Below are 17,892 nucleotides of genomic sequence, written 5' to 3' on the forward strand. Positions count from 1 at the left end.
TAAGAGAAATCATGAATTAGTGCTGTATTTACATCCTGCAATCTCTGTTTATGTAAGGATTAAGCACTTATGAATCTTCTGCAAGTGCTTTCATTTTTCCATTACTGTTGTTCAAAGCCATTTAGATCTGGTCGATAAAAGCAGCCCGAGAGGTGTTGAAGTCTTTCCAGGAGCTAATAACAAGCACACTAGCACACACACGCACACACACACACACACACACACACTAGTGCTGATAATTAACTATGTTATTGTACACTACAGCTCAGAGACTAAACAGCATCACTCAGTGGCTTGTGAACTATTAGCCAACTTAGTATCAAATCAAAGGGCAAAGCAAAAAAAAGAAGAATTAAATATCGTCAAATGATCTCACCAAAAATATTTAACAAATGTTCAATGCTCAGGACCTGTGTATGACTATACAACTGCAAAATCCTCTCAATAATCATACAGGCCTGTGACATTTAGCTTGGCTCATTGGCAGATGGATTTCATTGTGTAAACAGAAAAGAGTAGGTTTAGATTGGCCTCCATGGATAGAAATCCATCACAAAGAAAAAAATACATGGAGACACAAAGTTTGAATGAATTAATTTACACAAGACACAGTAAAAGTAGCACACAACAACACACCACATCTAATACACTCTCATGTCAATCAAATGAAAATAAAAACTGCCTGCCCTCACCCTCAGGAGCATAAAAACCGCCCACTCCAACACACAAGAGTAAAAACCACCCACTCCCACCTTCATGAGAGTAAAAACCACACACTGCTACCCTCATGAGAGTAAAAACCACCCACTCCCACCTTCATGAGAGTAAAAACCACCCACTCCCACCTTCATGAGAGTAAAAACCACCCACTCCCACCTTCATGAGAGTAAAAACCACCCACTCCCACCTTCATGAGAGTAAAAACCACCCACTCCCACCTTCATGAGAGTTGAAATCACACACTCCCACACTCATGAGAGTTGAAACCACCCACTCCCACACTCATGAGAGTTAAAACCACCCACTCCCACCTTCATGAGAGTAAAAACCACCCACTCCCACCTTCATGAGAGTAAAAATCACCCACTCCCACCCTCATGAGAGTTGAAACCACCCACTCCCACCCTCATGAGAGTTGAAACCACCCACTCCCACCTTCATGAGAGTAAAAACCACCCACTCCTACCCTCATGAGAGTTGAAATCACACACTCCCACACTCATGAGAGTTGAAACCACCCACTCCCACACTCATGAGAGTTAAAACCACCCACTCCCACCCTCATGAGAGTAATAATCACCCATTCCCACCCTCAAGAGAGTAATAATCACCCACTCCCACACTCATGAGAGTAAGAATCACCCACTTCCACACTCATGAGAGTAATAATCACCCAATCCCACCCTCATGAGAGTAATAATCACCCACTCCCACCCTCATGAGGGTAAGAACCACCCGATCCCACCCTCATGAGGGTAAGAACCACCCACTCCCACCCTCATGAGGGTAAGAACCACCCAATCCCACCGTCATGAGAGTAACAACTGCCCACTCCCACCCTCATGAGAGAAAAAAAAAAAAACACTCCCACCCTCATGAGATTAAGAACCTCCCACTCTGACCCTAGTGAGAGTAAGACCCGCCCACTCCCACCGTCATGAAAGTAACAACTGCCCACTCCTACCCTTATGAGAGAAAAAAAACCACCCACTCCCACCTTCATGAGAGTAAGAACCTCCCACTCCCATTCTCATGACAGTAAAAACCGCCTGCTCCCACCCCCATGAGGGTAAAACAACCCGCTCCCACACACAAACTGAATATTATGATTTTTACAACTAAATGTTCATGTACATTACAAAATCTAAAACAGCGTTATTAGTCATTAGTGTACTTTGGGGTGGTTATTTAAATCGGCATATATGCTGGCATTAGCATCTTTCGCACGTCTGTGTGCTTACTGGTAAATTGTCCTATATGATGGAAGGATAATTATTTTCATGGTTCCACTTTTGTTTTCCTCTCACCATGCTGATCTATACAACTGTCCTCACAGAGCAGAATCAACTGTTCACATTATGGAGCTGTTCATTACAGCATCTACTAATGATGGCTGTAAAGCTGTGTCTCAGCAGGTGTGTGTGTGTGTGTGTGTGTGTGTGTGTGTGTGTGTGGAGAAGACAGAAAGAAATAGAGAGAAGTTGACTGATTCAGAATTAAATATAAAGGAGAGAAAAATTAGCACACTATTTATCAATCACGGGAAAGGCATGTGAATAGTTTTTTTGTGTCCTACCTGTCAGGGAGAATCCTACAAGGTGTCATGGAGGGACAAAGACTCCAAATCACATTATCTGAAAACTGGTACTACTCAAGGATCTATTCAAGGCCCACTGCTCTTCTTATTGTACACCACATCACTGGTAACAGTCATCCACCTTTACTGTCTTTGATAACTGCTATGTGTCACGAATTCTGCCTCTCCACACCCTGGATTGTGCTTGTTCTTTGTCTGACATGTGCTTTTGTTTGTTTTGGAAAGTGTCTTTGTTTTGATTCCCTGTCCCCGCCCCTGTCCTGTCTATGATTTGTTATCACATTGTGTTCACCAGTTTTGTGTTAGCTCTAAAGTAGTTTATCTATTTATACCCTGGTGTTTTTTGTGAGGCATTTTTGTAACTTTAAGTCGGAGCCTTGGTTCATAGTTCCCATGTTTGTTTTGTTTTGTTGTTTTTTTTTTGATTATGGATTAATCTAGTTTGACATTGCCTGCCTGTGTTTTGACCCCTGCCATAGATGTTACACTACATTACCTGTCCTTTTACATTTGCTTGAACATTTATGGCATTTTGTAGACACCCTTATCCAGAGCAACTTGCAGAAGTGCTTTGTAGTCTGTATAAAAAACATGCCTTCATGCTAGTTCAACATATCCAGGACTAGGAATAACATCAAGCTACAACCCTGTTAGGGGGAGGTTAGTACAGCAAGAAAAGAAATCACACTCAAGGGATTTTTCCAAATAAATTTAAAGCACCCCTCTGTCTCAGCACACATATTAGTTGTGTTTTAAGGATATTTCAGTTTGGATAAAGTTCTCAACCCTGGTCCTGAAGAACCCATATATATAGCATATTCAAGAGATGAATTCTCGTCATCCCAGCAAGTCCTTCGATCCAATACATCACCATCAAAATACAGTTTGTTGTTCTCCAAGAACCTTGGGTTAACATTTGAACCTTGGGTTAATATTTTGCTATCTCACTCTCTGCACACACACAAACACACACACACACACACACACGGTCCTGTGCTGCTCAGCTCTCTCTCTTGTTACGGACTCCTGAAGGCAGAAAAAGACACACATAAGTAAATTGGGCTAATACAACACAAGTGAGAATCATCATGTGTTACCTGCCGGTTCGACCCGCCTCCTCTCCGTCCACAGCTGATGCTTGACCACGCCCCCCGCCACCAAAAGGTCAATATGAGAAGCTTAAGATACATCCTAATCACTACAGTGCACTTCCCAGTCTAAAATCAAACTCAAGGGCCTTGATTCACTGTGCAGATTCCTTCACAAACTCCAAAAAAACACCGGAAAAGAGAGCTTTCCTTGAAGAAACTGAACTGTGATGCTGTCAGCACCCTCCCTCTGAGAATCTGTACAAAAATATGATGTTAATATCTAAGCGTTTCTTATTTCCACTCCCACCTGCACACATCTGCCATCAGGGAAATAGCCATGCATGCGAAAAGTGAACAAGTAATGAACAAGAGGATTAACAAACCCAACAGCATGTCACACTACACTAGAGAGCTCACACACACACACAGAGAAGGTAAAAGTGTGTGTGAGCTCTCTAGTGTAGTGAAGCTCTAGTTTCCGTGTCTCTGGTGTGGATGAGACCTGATCTGCTTCTACTCATCATTGGTAATGAGGCTGCAGAGCTAAAAACAGACCAGATTTTACACTCACAGACACACACACACACACACACATATGTATGGACACACAAAAACCCATAAATATGTAGCATAAATATGTTGTGTGTTACCATCAGCTTTTGTGTTAATATTGTAGTTACGAGATGAGCAGGGTTGTCATGGATGTCAGCACAGGGGGTGCCAATATTTTCCAGGGGGATTCATAGCAAACATTGTAAAGAAATGTATGCCTCTTAATTTTCTGTGTTCCTTGCATACTGGATTGCGCATTGGACTGTAACTTACTCCCATTTTAATAGTTTTTAAAAATGACATACATAAAACTAAGATCATTTGCATCTTTATGAATGATGACATTTCATAACAGTCCACCAAGTGGAGGACAAAGTCTTCAGGACAGAGCAGTTTACAGTTTCTGGTTTCTCTGTACCATGAAAAGCGGCTTATAGCTGTTATAGCTGTTAAAAGCTGCTTGCGACAGTTTATAGCTGCTATAACATAAGTGAAAACAGGAACTAACTTGATTCGTGGCTGTTCCAGAACAGTAAAAGTAACAGTAAAAGTCACTGGCTAAAAAGCGTGATATGCCGTTTGTTAATTAATTAAAAAATTGTTGGCAAATTGCTGTGATATAAGAGGAATAAGATTTCAAGCTGACTTTAAGATGTCAAGCTGACTTTAAGATGTCAAACCCTGACTTTATATTTCTATGATTTAGGCAGGAACTGAGACATCACACATCAAAGCTCTTGTTCTTCATAATTTTCTCGCGTTTCGAGGAAAGAACGCAGAGCTGATTTAATGAGACCTTCAAGAAGCCGGTATGGCAGAGATGTCACATTTCATTTACCACCGTATCACCTGGAGCACCTTTGCAGCACCAAGCTCTTATTAGCGTAGACAGGAGTTTTAAAAAGGCCATCACTGGTGCCTTCCGTGAGATTGTATTTCTGTTTCATTGACTCAGCATGCTGAAGAGGTGATTTATGAGCTTTATATACTGTATGTAGCTGGTTTTAAACATTATGCTATGCAAGATGCACATTTCAGTCCTGTCTTATATCCCTAATGGGTTCCTCAACCTAGAATAGAACCTAATTAGCGAACTTGGCTGGAGGCACACAGGCCTCGAACACAAGCCAAAGCCTTCCATGAGCTGATGAACATCTCTGCCTTAGAGTCTCATGAACCTGATATAGTTGTAAACATGCTTCAGATGTGACCTGATACTCCATCCCTGTATATATTATTCGCTATTAAAAAAAATGTTAAGCAAGTCAGCAAGGCATAATCAGTTTGGATTATGAGCCCAGTGGAAGGGAAGACTGGACAGAGAGAGCTAAACTGCTCGGAGATTAGCGTTCATTGTTAATAAAGCTTTAGTCAGATTTCTGTTGTGATTGCAGTCCTAAAAATTCCAAGATGGGAAAGCCGTGATAGCGATGATTATGAGGTAATCATTAGACTGCGTGAATTTTGATTTTGTATATTTGTGTGTGTGTATATAAACCTCTGACAGCTGAAATGAATAACATTGGTTATCTTGTTACAGTGGCACCTGTCAAGGGGTGGAATATCTTAGTCAGCAACTGAACAGTCAGTTCTTGAAGTTGATGTGTTGGAAGCAGGAAAAATGGGCAAGTGTAAGGATCTGAGTGACTTTGACAAAAGCCAAATTCTGATAGCTAGATGACTGGGTCAGAGCATCTCCAAAACATCAGGTCTTGTGGGGTGTTCCCGGTATGCAGTGGTTATTACCTACCAAAAGTGGTCCAAGGAAGGACAACCGGTAAACCAGCGACAGGGTCATGGGCATCCAAGACCCACAGATGCGCTTGGGGAGTGAAGGCTGGCCCATCTGCTCCGATCCCACAGAAGAGCTACTGCAGCACAAAATTGCTGAAAAGTTAAAGCTGGCTGTGATAGAAAGGTGTCAGAACACAGTGCATCACAGCTTGCTGCGTATGAGGCTGTGTAGCCGCAGACCGGTGCTGACCTGTCACTGCCGAAAGCGCCTACAATGGGCAAATGAGCAGAACTGGACTATGGAGCAATGGAAGAAGGAGGCCTGGTCTGATGAATCACATTTTCTTTTACATCATGTGGATGGCCAGGTGTGTGTGTGTCACTTACCTGGGAAAGAGTTGTTTTTTCCTCGCTAGTCTACTTTCACTCGCTAAGTTGTTTTTGCTTGCTATTTTACTTTTGCTTGCTAGTTTGTTTCCCTTGCTAGCCTGTTTTTGTTCACTAGTTTATTCTATTTTCACTTGATAAGTTGATTTTGCTTGGTATTTTATTTTTGTTTGTTTGTTTTCCCATGCTAGGCCATTTTTCCCTCTTTAGTTTATTTTCCTTCTCTAAGCTCTGTTTGCTAGTGTGTTTTCCATCACTAGGCCACCTTTGCTCACTAGTTTGTTTTCCTTCTCTAGGCCACATTTGCTTAATAGATTGCTTTTGATTGCTTGGTTACATTTTCTGGCTAGGTTGTTTTCGCTTGTTAGGTTTAGATTGCTTTTTCATGCTAAGTTGTTGTTGCTATTGCTATTCCCGGCTAAATGGTTTTGCTTGCGAGTTTTAGGTTGCTTTTTCTTGCTAGGGTGTTTTTGCTTGCTTTTTGTTTGCTTTGCTTCACTAATTCAGTTTTGTTTACTGGATTGCTTTTGCTAACTAAAAAACTAGTTTATTTTCTCTTGCTAGACCAATTTTTCTCACTAGTCTGTTTTGAAGAATATTATTAACTGCTTTAGACAGCAATCACAGATTTAGCTCCTGGGTCTTTTAGGTTCTAGCGCTAGTGAAGGCTTTGAACTCAAATCCCATTATATTGTTGGGCCATTGGCAGGATCTTTCACCCTCAAAAGCTCAGCGCTTTTCTAAGATTATATTCTTAAATGAATAAACATATTACGAGCATGTGAAACCTTTTTAAATTCTCTGCACATACACAGTTTCTAAATTTTATTCAGTATTTAACTGCAGGATTCATATAAAGACCAGACTGTGGCTTTTTTGTGGGGAAGGAAATTATGTTTATTAATTAATAGTCACATCTGACTTTTGCCTTAATACCTGTTATTAACGTTCACTGAACTACTATATTCCCTCTAATATCGTGTTTGCCTGATTTCTGCTCCGCTCTAGTGAAGAAAATAGCGAGGTGAAGGTCTGGTATGACTACTGAAAAAATCTCTTTGAACCCAGAATACTATTTTTCAAAAGCCAAACAATGTATATTAAAGTGAGAGTGATGATTTATATGCTAAGCTGCTGAATATAATCTTCCATTACGTGCTACATTAGCCTCATAGCTCCAGAGCAAAAATAAACGAGAAAACTTTAGACAGTAACCATGTCTCAGCTGATCATTTCAGCTAAATTTGCTTTAGGCTTCTTATTAATAAGCCATAAAGCCCCATGTGGACGCTCCGAGTCGCCATGAACCTCACAGCCTGATCTGACTATAAATCTCCTCAATCTGAACATCATATTTCTCTTTCTGTACATGAAGACCTTCTCCCATGTAGAGGCATCCCGGCCCGAACAGACCAGACGGAGCTGTGTCTAAAAACAGCACATGAAACCCTGCTGTCTCCACAAAAACACACACACACACACACACACACACACACACACATGACACTACATGTCAGGGTAGTATGACTCATCCCCCATGGGAAATGACTTATCCATTGTTATTTGTTCTGTATTAGAATTAATCGCTAGAGTGCCCCTGACTGAAGTGGAAATTACATATTTGGCTGTGTGTGTGTATTTGTGTGTGTGTGTGTGTGTGTGTGTGTGTAGACGGTGGGGGCATCAGAGCACAACATAATAATTACAGCTGCTGTTTGTCACTTGTTTTTTTGTACAAATGCTACCATTAGCTGTGACAATAAAAGCCTGTAAGAATTGTCCGGCGTTTTAGGTCGGAACTCGATTACGCAATGTTTTTGTCTCAGGCTTTGCTTTAACGAGCCATGTGCTGCTTTTGATGGCTTGATGTGAGGAAATGTTCTTGATATGATCGTGGCAATTTGATCAATTGCTTCACAGGAGCAGGGCAGTTGCTGAGAGAGCCGGGGTTGGGTGGCATACAGCACTGAGGCACATTAAATACACTGTCATGAAAGAGAAAAACACATTTTTATTCTGTTTGTATCTTATATCTGAAATAACAGAAAATCTCAGTTGTAGGCTTCATCTGACTGCTAAAGTCATGGTGTGCAAAGAGCTTACAAAGCATGTACAGGATCTCATTGTCGAAAGGTATCGATCAGGAGAGGGGTACGAAAAGAATTTCCAAAACATTACAAGAAACATGGAACACTGTGAAGGCCATCATCAACAAGTATAGAAAATGGGGCACCACAGTGACATTACCAAAAACAGAGAAGTCCCTCAGAGAAGCTGTCAAGAGACCTACGACGACATTAAAGGAGCTGCAGGAATATCTGGTCACTTCCCTGCATGTGATCGCAATCTCTCATATTCTTCACATGTGTGGACTATGGTGTAGGGTGGCTAGAAGGAAGCTCTTTCTCAAAAAAAAAAAAACATCCCATCCTGACTAAATCACCCTAAACCATGTGGCAAAATGTTTTATGGTCTGATGAGACAAAGGTAGACCTTTTTTGGGCATAATTCTAAAAGATTTGTTTGGTACAAAAACAAGACAGCTCATCACCCAAATAACCCAAATAACACCATGCATCACCCAAATAACACCATGCATCACCCAAATAACACCATGCAGATGGTGAAACATGGTGGTGGCAGCATCATGCTATGCGGCTGCTTCTCTTCAGCTGGGACTGGGGCTCCATTCAAGATAGAGGGAATCATGGATAGCTCCAAATACCAATCTATTTTGGCACAAAACCCGCAGGCGTCTGTTAGACAGCTGAAGAAAATTTTCACCTTCCAGCATGATAACGATGCAAAGCACAAATCCAAACCAACAAAGTAAAAGGCCCAGATCTAAATCCTATCGAAAACTCGTGGAATGACTTGGAGAGGGCTGTGCATAGGAGATCCCCTCACAATTCGATAGATCTGGGGCATTTTTGCAAGAAAGAGTGGAATAAAATTGCCAGATCATGATGTGCTAAGTTGCTAGACTCTTCCTCAAAAAAGTCTGACTGTTGTATTACAAGTAAAAGGTGTTTTAAAAAAGTATTTTTTAAGTTGAGTATTGTACATTTTTTCTTTTTCTTTTCTTTTCCTAAGAATTTCTAATTGTTTTTCACTTGAATTGTGTTGGTTCAAGTATCGCATTAAAGGTGGAAAAAGATCTGACGTGATTTATCTTGCTTTCATCGACAACCCTTTTAAAGGAGACTTTTTTATATCCACTATAACTAAGGAATAAAACACTGCATGTCAACCTGTTCTAGGAAAATAATCAATGACCCTGAAGTTGATTATTTTCCAATGACAGCATGTCCTAAAGTTTTTTATTTTTCTCATAACACAGTAAAAAGAACATGTTTATCGTTACATGTAATATTGTGAAACATCCAAGAAACAAGTCAATTCTTTTTATTTATTATATTAAAGCAGCTATAAGCAGTAGCTCCCTCAACAGCCTCTCTTTTTAAGGGGGGCATGACAAGAGAGAAACTGTTGGACTTGATGTTTTCTCATTACTGATGTTAATAAGACAAAAAACAATTTGTTACAGAAAAATGGAAAAGCATGACATTCTTTGTGACTCTGAAGACTTTCCCAATGATGGAAAACAGCTTTAACGGAAAACAGCTGGCTGTTACAAAGCTCTGACACTGAAGACTCCTTCTCCAAATGTTAAATAAGCATCTTCTTACGGAAAACTTTACCATATAAACCATTACACAGGTTTTTTTTAATCAGTCTCTGTAGTTTATACATCCACCCTGTGTAAGCTGTTACTATAGAAATGATAATATATTAAACGGTTATTTTCCTTTACTTTGGTACGGTTAACTTTAACATCTTAAAGCTTTAGTTTGTCTCTTTCTCTCTCTCTCTTAATCCTTTACGTTGCTTTCTTTATGTCTGTAGTTTTTTCCCTTTTCTAAATATTTTTTTTTTCACTGCTGGTAAACACTCTGATATCTTCTTATTTTCTTTCTTCAGTTCGGTTAAAGTCGATATTTTTCTGTTTTTGGTCGTGTGAGCTGTTTTTTGATCCCTTTGACTCTCAACCGAAACATTCCGGGGAGTTTGAGCCTGTTTGCACTTTTCATGCCTTAAAAATGACTTAACAAAGTACACATGTGCTGTGTTCTGTCACTAGTCATTACACCTTAATGAGGTGCTGTGTCTAATTAAATTAACTAGAGCATGACGGTGGGGGCGCAAACTTTCGAGCCTGGTAATAAAGACAATAAAGATAACAGCTGACTGTTTTGAGGCTGTGTTCTTACAGGATTTGACTGAGAAACACCACTGAATGAACAAAACTCTGATTTGTAGATAAACTCTACAAAACTCTAAAGTTTTTGCACCCAGAAAGCAAAGGGGGTTCAAACTTCACACCAGTGGCAGCAGTCTGGCTTTTGTTGTCATATTTTAGCGTTGGTGTAAATTGGTTATATAAAAATTAAAACCTTTGTATGTCTTCAAAATCTGTCTTTCTAGTAACGGAACCCAAGTCATCTTCAGTTCCACACATTCTACGTCAAATATTAACGCCGTCCAATTTAAACTGTTTTTTATCCTTTTAGCCAATGATAAATATTTAATAAATGTTGGTTTTCCATTTTGTTTATCATTCGATCTGTGTAATTTTTATTACTTACATCTTGTTTAGCCTTTAAAATGGGTATGTTTACTTCTTACGTTTTTCTTGTTTTCATCTAGTGTTAGTAATTTTGTGTACATCTTTCGAGTTTTTTGTTCGATATTGGCAGTTTGTTACTTCCTTCTTGTTTTTTGTTTCATGTGGGTAATTTTTTATTACTTATTTCTGGTTTTCATGTGGTGTGGGTAATTTCTATTACATCTTTCTTTTTTCTTTTTTGGTAACTTTTGTTTTTTTTTCTTGTTTTTCCTTTCACATGGGCAATTTTTGTTACTTCTTTCTTTTTTTCATTTGAAACAGCAAACTTTTTTTTTTTTTTTTTACTTTTTTGCTGTTTAGTGTTTGATATGCGTCATTTTTGTTACTTATTTGTTGTTTTCTGGGTCAGTTTTGTTACTTCGTTCTAGTTTCTCGTATGATATGGGTCATTTTTCTTACTTATTTCTTGTTTATCATTTGGCAAAGAGACAGAAGACAATATAGAGGTTCCGTTATTTTATTTTTTCATCATAGGGCTGGCTTGTTGGTATACATAGTTTGCAAAATGGGTTAGGGTTAGGGTTAGTTCCACATATTCTCCATCAAATATTAGTTTAAAATCAATTTTAGATGTTTTTAGGCATTTTAGCCAAAAGTTAATATTTATTCACCAAAATATGATCTAAAATGAATTTTTTTCCCTCCTCTTGCTGTTTCTTCTCTATTTTCTCCCTCTCTTGCTCTCACTCTTGCCAACTTTTTAATTTCCTTTCTCCCTCTCCCTCTCTCTCTCCCTCTCTCCCTCTGATGTGTGGCAGAAAGGAGCTGGCACTGCTGGGGGATCGAGAATGAAAGGAGTCATCCCAAATCACACCATCCATCACATAGTGGTACCTAGGAGAACCCTTGGCATGTGTGTGAAGGAGATTGTGGAGCACTAAGTCTACAAACCCACACAGTCAGGAACACACCCATGATCAGCGTTTGCCGTTCGCCGTCTCGTCCTCATTATCCTCCACTTACACAGGTAAGATAAGGGGTCTCCGGAGAGGAACCCTAACTGTCCTATCACTTTTCGTCTCTTCCACACAGTTCCCACGTCCCGTCGTTACCCAATCTGCCTAACGCCCACTCTGTCTCCACTTTAGGAAGCGAAAAACAACAAGCATTGTGCACTATTTATATGGGAGACGTTCTATTCTTCGTCATGGTGTCTACCAGTGAGGACTGAGAAGAAACACTCTCACACACACACACACACACTCACACACACTCACATCAAATGGGGTTTTGTTTTATAGCTAGACTATATATAGACTCTGACGATGTTATTGTTTTTCTTTGCGCTCCTGTGCTTCACTTGTCAGAGACGATGTTCTCATTTCAGGAGGCTTTGGATAACGAGTCCAAAGCAAACACTGGCTCAGGAGGTGATAAGGTTAGTGTGTGTAATAAAACACACTGCCTTGTAAAGATGGGAGACACGGGAACAGAAAAAAAAAACATTTCAATATAGGGTTTATATCAAAATCAGTGCTTCAGAGATTATTCCTCAGTGTCCAGTGTCCAGTATATAAATAGAAATTAATATTTTTATCACATATACTGATGTTTTAGCTTTATAGTATGTCAGTTTCTGTAAAATCGTAAACAATGTCTTGATGACTGATCCTCCACTTCATTTCTGTCCAAATAAACACCCTCTAAAGTGTAAATTTAAACAGATAAAAAGTGGCCCAAATGTATGTGAGGTAAAAACTGAGTGGATGAAAAGCAAGTATTACTTTAACATAATTAACACAAATTATTAATTAAAAAAATTGCCATTTTGTTGGTTGAATTCACTAATTTATCAACACCATTAGTCATTTTCTTTTTACAGTTTAGTTTATAGTTTGCATTGGTCATTTCTCCATCTTGTTTATTGTTTGGTGTAATTTTCATCTGTTTTTTTTTTTCTTTTTTATGTTTATTATTTGTTGTATTAATTTGTATTACTTCTTCATAGTTTATCATTTTTTACTTGGTTAATTTTTGCTACTTCCATCATGTTTATTGTTTGGATATTTTTTCTTATTTTCTTGTGCATTGTTTGTTGTGGATTATTTTTGTTACTTTTTTCTTGTTGATCATTTCACGCAATTCAATCATTTTTAAAATTCTTTCGACTTAAGTTTTGTTACTAAGTTTTGTTACTTCTTTGCTTGTTTTTGATTTCTGGTGTGTAATTTGTGTTTCTTCCATCATATTTAGCATTTGGTGTAGAAAATTTTCTAGTTTTTAATAGAAAGATTTCTAGTTTATTGTTTGATTTTACTCATTTTTGTTACTTCTATCTTGTTTATCGCATACTATAGGTCATTTTTTGTACTTATTTCATGTTTATTATTTCCCATGTGCATGTGTGTGTTTATTTTTTCTTGTTTATCATCTGCTATAAATATTTTTTGTTACTTCTTTCTAGATTCTAGGTCATTTTTGTTATTTCCATCTAGTTTACCATCTGGTGTGGGTCATTTTTGTTATTTCTTCTCTGTTTATCTCTTACTACAGGTCATTTTTGTTATTTCTGTACTAGTTTGTAGTTTCCAGTGTGTGATATATTTCTTTAAACTTTATCTTGTTTATTGGCTGCTGTGAATAATTTTTGTTACTTCTGTCTTGTTTATCAGTTGGTATGGGTAATTTTTCTACTCTTTTTTTGTTATTCCCGTCTTGTTTGTTTTGTTACTTTCATATAATTTATTGTAATAACATATCTGAAATTTTTGTTACAAATATTATAAAATGTGCTTTTTTTTCTGCTGTTGTAAGTTCACTACATTTTTGTCACCAAGAAGTTAAAAAAAAAAAAAAAAAAAATTCTTTTAGGTGGCAATTTTTTTTTTATTTTTATGTAGTGCAGAAGTTTAAACAAAATTTTAATTAAAAATGTGTTTTGTTTTGTTCTGTCCCTTTTCCACAATGAAATGTTGTCATGTGGTCGGTACATATTTTATTTTTTGCTTAAGAGACAGTAGCACACTTTGAGTCAGACAAAAGAAAGGCAACATGGCAGTCGTCGTGAAGTGTAAAATGTATCAGTGTCTTTGTCTAAAAATAAGACTCTACAGGACAAACAATCTGTCTTGTGGAAAGTTGTATGGAAAGTTAAGTTAAGCATTAACGCAGTATAATAAATTCTACTGTTCTGGACTTTTATCGGCGCTGAAAGTGGACGTGTAACGTCGTACGAAGCCTCCCGAGACTGCAGTAACACAGACGGATGCTGATGGTGTTAGTGTGGGTTCATCCATTGGGGAAAAGGCTCAGTTCTGTCAGAGTGCTATCTTTCTTAAAGCCTCTCCTCTGAGGGTTTTGTCTCCTAGCATCCCTTATGTTGGGAAAGGTATCATAGCAACAGGAGGCAATTGGAAACAGCTTAACGAAGAAGACATGAGGGGTCGGCCATTTAGGCACCTCAGTGGACATACACTCACACCCACACACCCACACACACTCAGAAAACGTGTTCACTGGCAAGGAAAGTGTAAGGCAACAGTTAACATTTGTCTTATACCACAGGAATAAACATCGTGACCTGCTGAGTGTTATATTATATATAATATATTTTATTTATTATATTATATATAATATATTTACATCATGCCTTGCTGAGTGTTATATTATATATAATATATTTTATACAGAGTGTCTCCCAATGCTCCATATAAAGGGGAAATTAACACTTTTTAGCAAAATGTCTTCCAAAATTTTTCATATTTAGTTTATATATATTTTTTTTCAGATTGCATTTAAGAATGCCTTTGACAAAAGAAGAACATACGGAAATCATTCTCTTGGCTGGATCGGGAAGCTGTTGTGATGGTTGTGATGGACTTTAACACATCACACACATCACACACGATGTTGTCAAACTTATTAACAAATTCGAAAAGAAGTGTTGAGGACCAACCGAGAAGTGGACGTCCACAAACATCCACTGACGAAGGCACAACTGATGTGGTGCTGGCAAACAGAGTCCCCTATGTTTTGAGAGGTTTATGACATGCCCACACACACACACACACACACACACATAAAATGTAGTATTCAGCTATTATTCAGAAATAATGATAAGCTTTTTATATCCTGAACATTAGTTCAAAGACAAAGAATAAAACAATAACCAACACATATAAGGATAGATAAACTTAAAAATAGAAGATAAAAATAAAAATTAAAGGCAAAACAAAGAATCACAGCAATGATACAATGGTAAAAGATGTTCATACAATAATTTCAAAAATAACAACATTAATAAAACAATCCACAATTAGTAAACCAATCTACAGGTGTTAAGTTAAAAAAAAAAACTTAATAGTTATAAATGGTGTGTTTAATGACAGGAACTATAAATAATCAGGTCTCAGCTGAACAAAGTGCGCTAGATGGATTATACCATTCCAGAAATACTGGAAAAACAATTTTTGTAGTCGATAACAAATATAATAGACAGCTTCTTCAAACTTAAACTGAATTTTCACTTTGTAAAATAAAGTTCTCCAAGACATGAGAGCAAAGTGAAGATCTCCTGCACGCGTTTTTTTGTTTTTCTCCCTGCTAATGTTGGTTAAACAGGAAATAGCTCACCTAAATTCCTGGCACGAAGAGGTGATGACTGCCAGGAAGACGATGAGCCTCTGGCGAGCCTTAATTGAGGAAATTGCATCGTTTGTGCGTCATTATTTTATGGCAAACAGATCTCAGGGTTCTGGATGTCTCAGCAGTCATTCAGACACACTAAACCGGATCACGTTGTTGTGTTCAGGTAGAACTTGAGTCTAGTCCAAACAAATCAAGTTTCAATTCTTGTCTTTGAGAATTACACTCTCAGAAATAAAGGTATCGATCTGTACTTTTCCCTGTCGCTGGGGTGGACCTTTAGCGTGTATCTACTGCATACCATCAATATACCTTTGGGCCTTTAATTAGCTTTTAAAGTTAAGCTTTATTGGTGCTTCAGTGGTACTTACGGTCCAATTACGTACCTTCAATTATTAAAAAGTGTACGATATTCACATTTCCAAATGAAACATACAAAGGTATACTCTTGATGTACCACACTAGTGACAAGGAAATACATAATAATTGGTACCTTTATTATATTTATTGAGAGTATAGTGACCATTGTCTAGTATGGTGTTTTTTCTTAAAGTAATACTCTAGAACTTTTCAATCTAATCTTTATCCACTGAGAAACTGAGAAAACCCATTTACTCCAGTTTTTTACTCAAATTTTATAATGGAAGTCTAAGGACAGTTGTTGAATTCTGTCAGTACATTTATGCACATTTATGTGGACACCTGACCATCACACCCATATGTGCTTGTTGAACATCCTACTATAGATTTATTCCCCTTTTGCTCCACTCTTCTGGGAAGCTTTCCACTAGATGTTGGAGCGTGGCTGTGAGGATTTGTGATCATTCAGCTACAAGAGCATTAGTGAGATCAGGCGCTGATGTTGGTGAGGAGGTCTGGGGTTCAGTCGGTGTTTCAGTTCATCCCAAAGGTGTTCATTGGGGTTGAGGTCAGGGCTCTGTGCAGGACACTCGAGTTCTTCCACTCCGACCTTCACACACCATGTCTTCATGGAGCTCGCTTTGTGCACAGGGGCATTGTCATGCTGGAACAGGATTGAGCCTCTTAGGCCTGTGAAGAGTGATGTATATTTACCTCCTCCGAACAGTGAACTGTAGGGTCAGTGTTAGAGATTTAACAAGTGATCATGTCTGTATGTTGACTGATCTAAAGCAGATACTTGTATACACAGTATAACTCATGTAAAGGTAAGAAGTCATGCTGTTTACTGTTCATGCTGAGTGGCCATGTTGATTTGTCGTCACTTGCTGAACTTGGGAGAGTTCTGAGTCAAGGGAGAGTTTTCTTTGTTTTTTTTCTAGTTTTTTTTTCTTTTCATGAGGGCCAAGGGTGCTCTTACTCCAGTGTTGGAATCATGAATAAAACTCATAAAAAATAAGATCAGCTTTGATAGGACTTTCACTCCTATTTGTCTCATTCTAACACTTTTATTGCTGGAGTGTAGATTCTGTAGTTTTTAATTTGTGTTACTTTGCCATGAATCTTAAACATTTATTATTAACAAATGCCCTTAAACTTATAGATGAGATTGGAGTAAACATATGTTCTGTTGTTCTGGGTTTTTTTTTTTCCCAGTACAGGGATTTGTGTAAAATGTCATGCCCATGGTAGTCATATATACACCACACATACGATGGATAGAGATGAGGTTGAAAGAATACTAAAGTATTCCTTTAAGCTGTCCCATCATTTTTCTGGAACGAATGATTTAGGATGAACTGTTAGGGCGAGGTGACCTAGAACTCGAGCACTCATCACATTCAGCTGAAACTACCAAAAATTATAGCCTGAGATTTGGCTAAGATATGAATTCTATCTGCAAATCCCAATCTGCTTATCTTATGAAGCTATAATTCTAATATTATAATCCAGAGAAAAAAAGAGAGACAATGAAAGTCTTTGTAACTTTTGCTAATGCTGATAAATGCACGTATTCATTAGATGTTTTGAAGGACTTACACAGAGTAAGACTTTTTTTTGAGAGACAACTAGCTGTTCCCACACCATATCACATCTGGTAGAATTCAGCAAGACCTATAAAACTACAAAAGTGCTTGCTAAAAATTGTCATTGTTTATCATGTTAGCTGCTACACAAAGAGCTGGTGAATAGATTAACCTGTGATGGCCAACATTGTGTTCAACACATTGCTGCACACTTGTCTAACTCCTACATCAGCATAGATATCACTCCACATGTCTTTCCAACGACACGCTGGATTAGCAAAAAACGTGTCAATGTCATGCAGAGGTCGATATTTATAGTCGTTAGTAACCACACTGTGACACTGGACTCGATTAATCCGATTCTCCGCAGACATCTTCTGGCATCTAAAATAGGCAGGATCCACTTCGGCGAGGTGAGAAGTGAACTAGGCCAAGGACTCAGGCTCAGAAAATAGACCGCGAGTCAAAGCCGGCCTCAAATGAATCGAGCCTTTTAGAGAAGAATTAGGAAGAAAACGTTAACTAGAATCTTGGAAGTCACAGTTTAGCATGCCATAACACACGGGACACGTTTGATGACCTCAACGTAACATA

This window comes from Pangasianodon hypophthalmus, chromosome 10 (genome assembly GCF_027358585.1).
Source record: "Pangasianodon hypophthalmus isolate fPanHyp1 chromosome 10, fPanHyp1.pri, whole genome shotgun sequence".
Classification (NCBI taxonomy): domain Eukaryota; kingdom Metazoa; phylum Chordata; class Actinopteri; order Siluriformes; family Pangasiidae; genus Pangasianodon; species Pangasianodon hypophthalmus.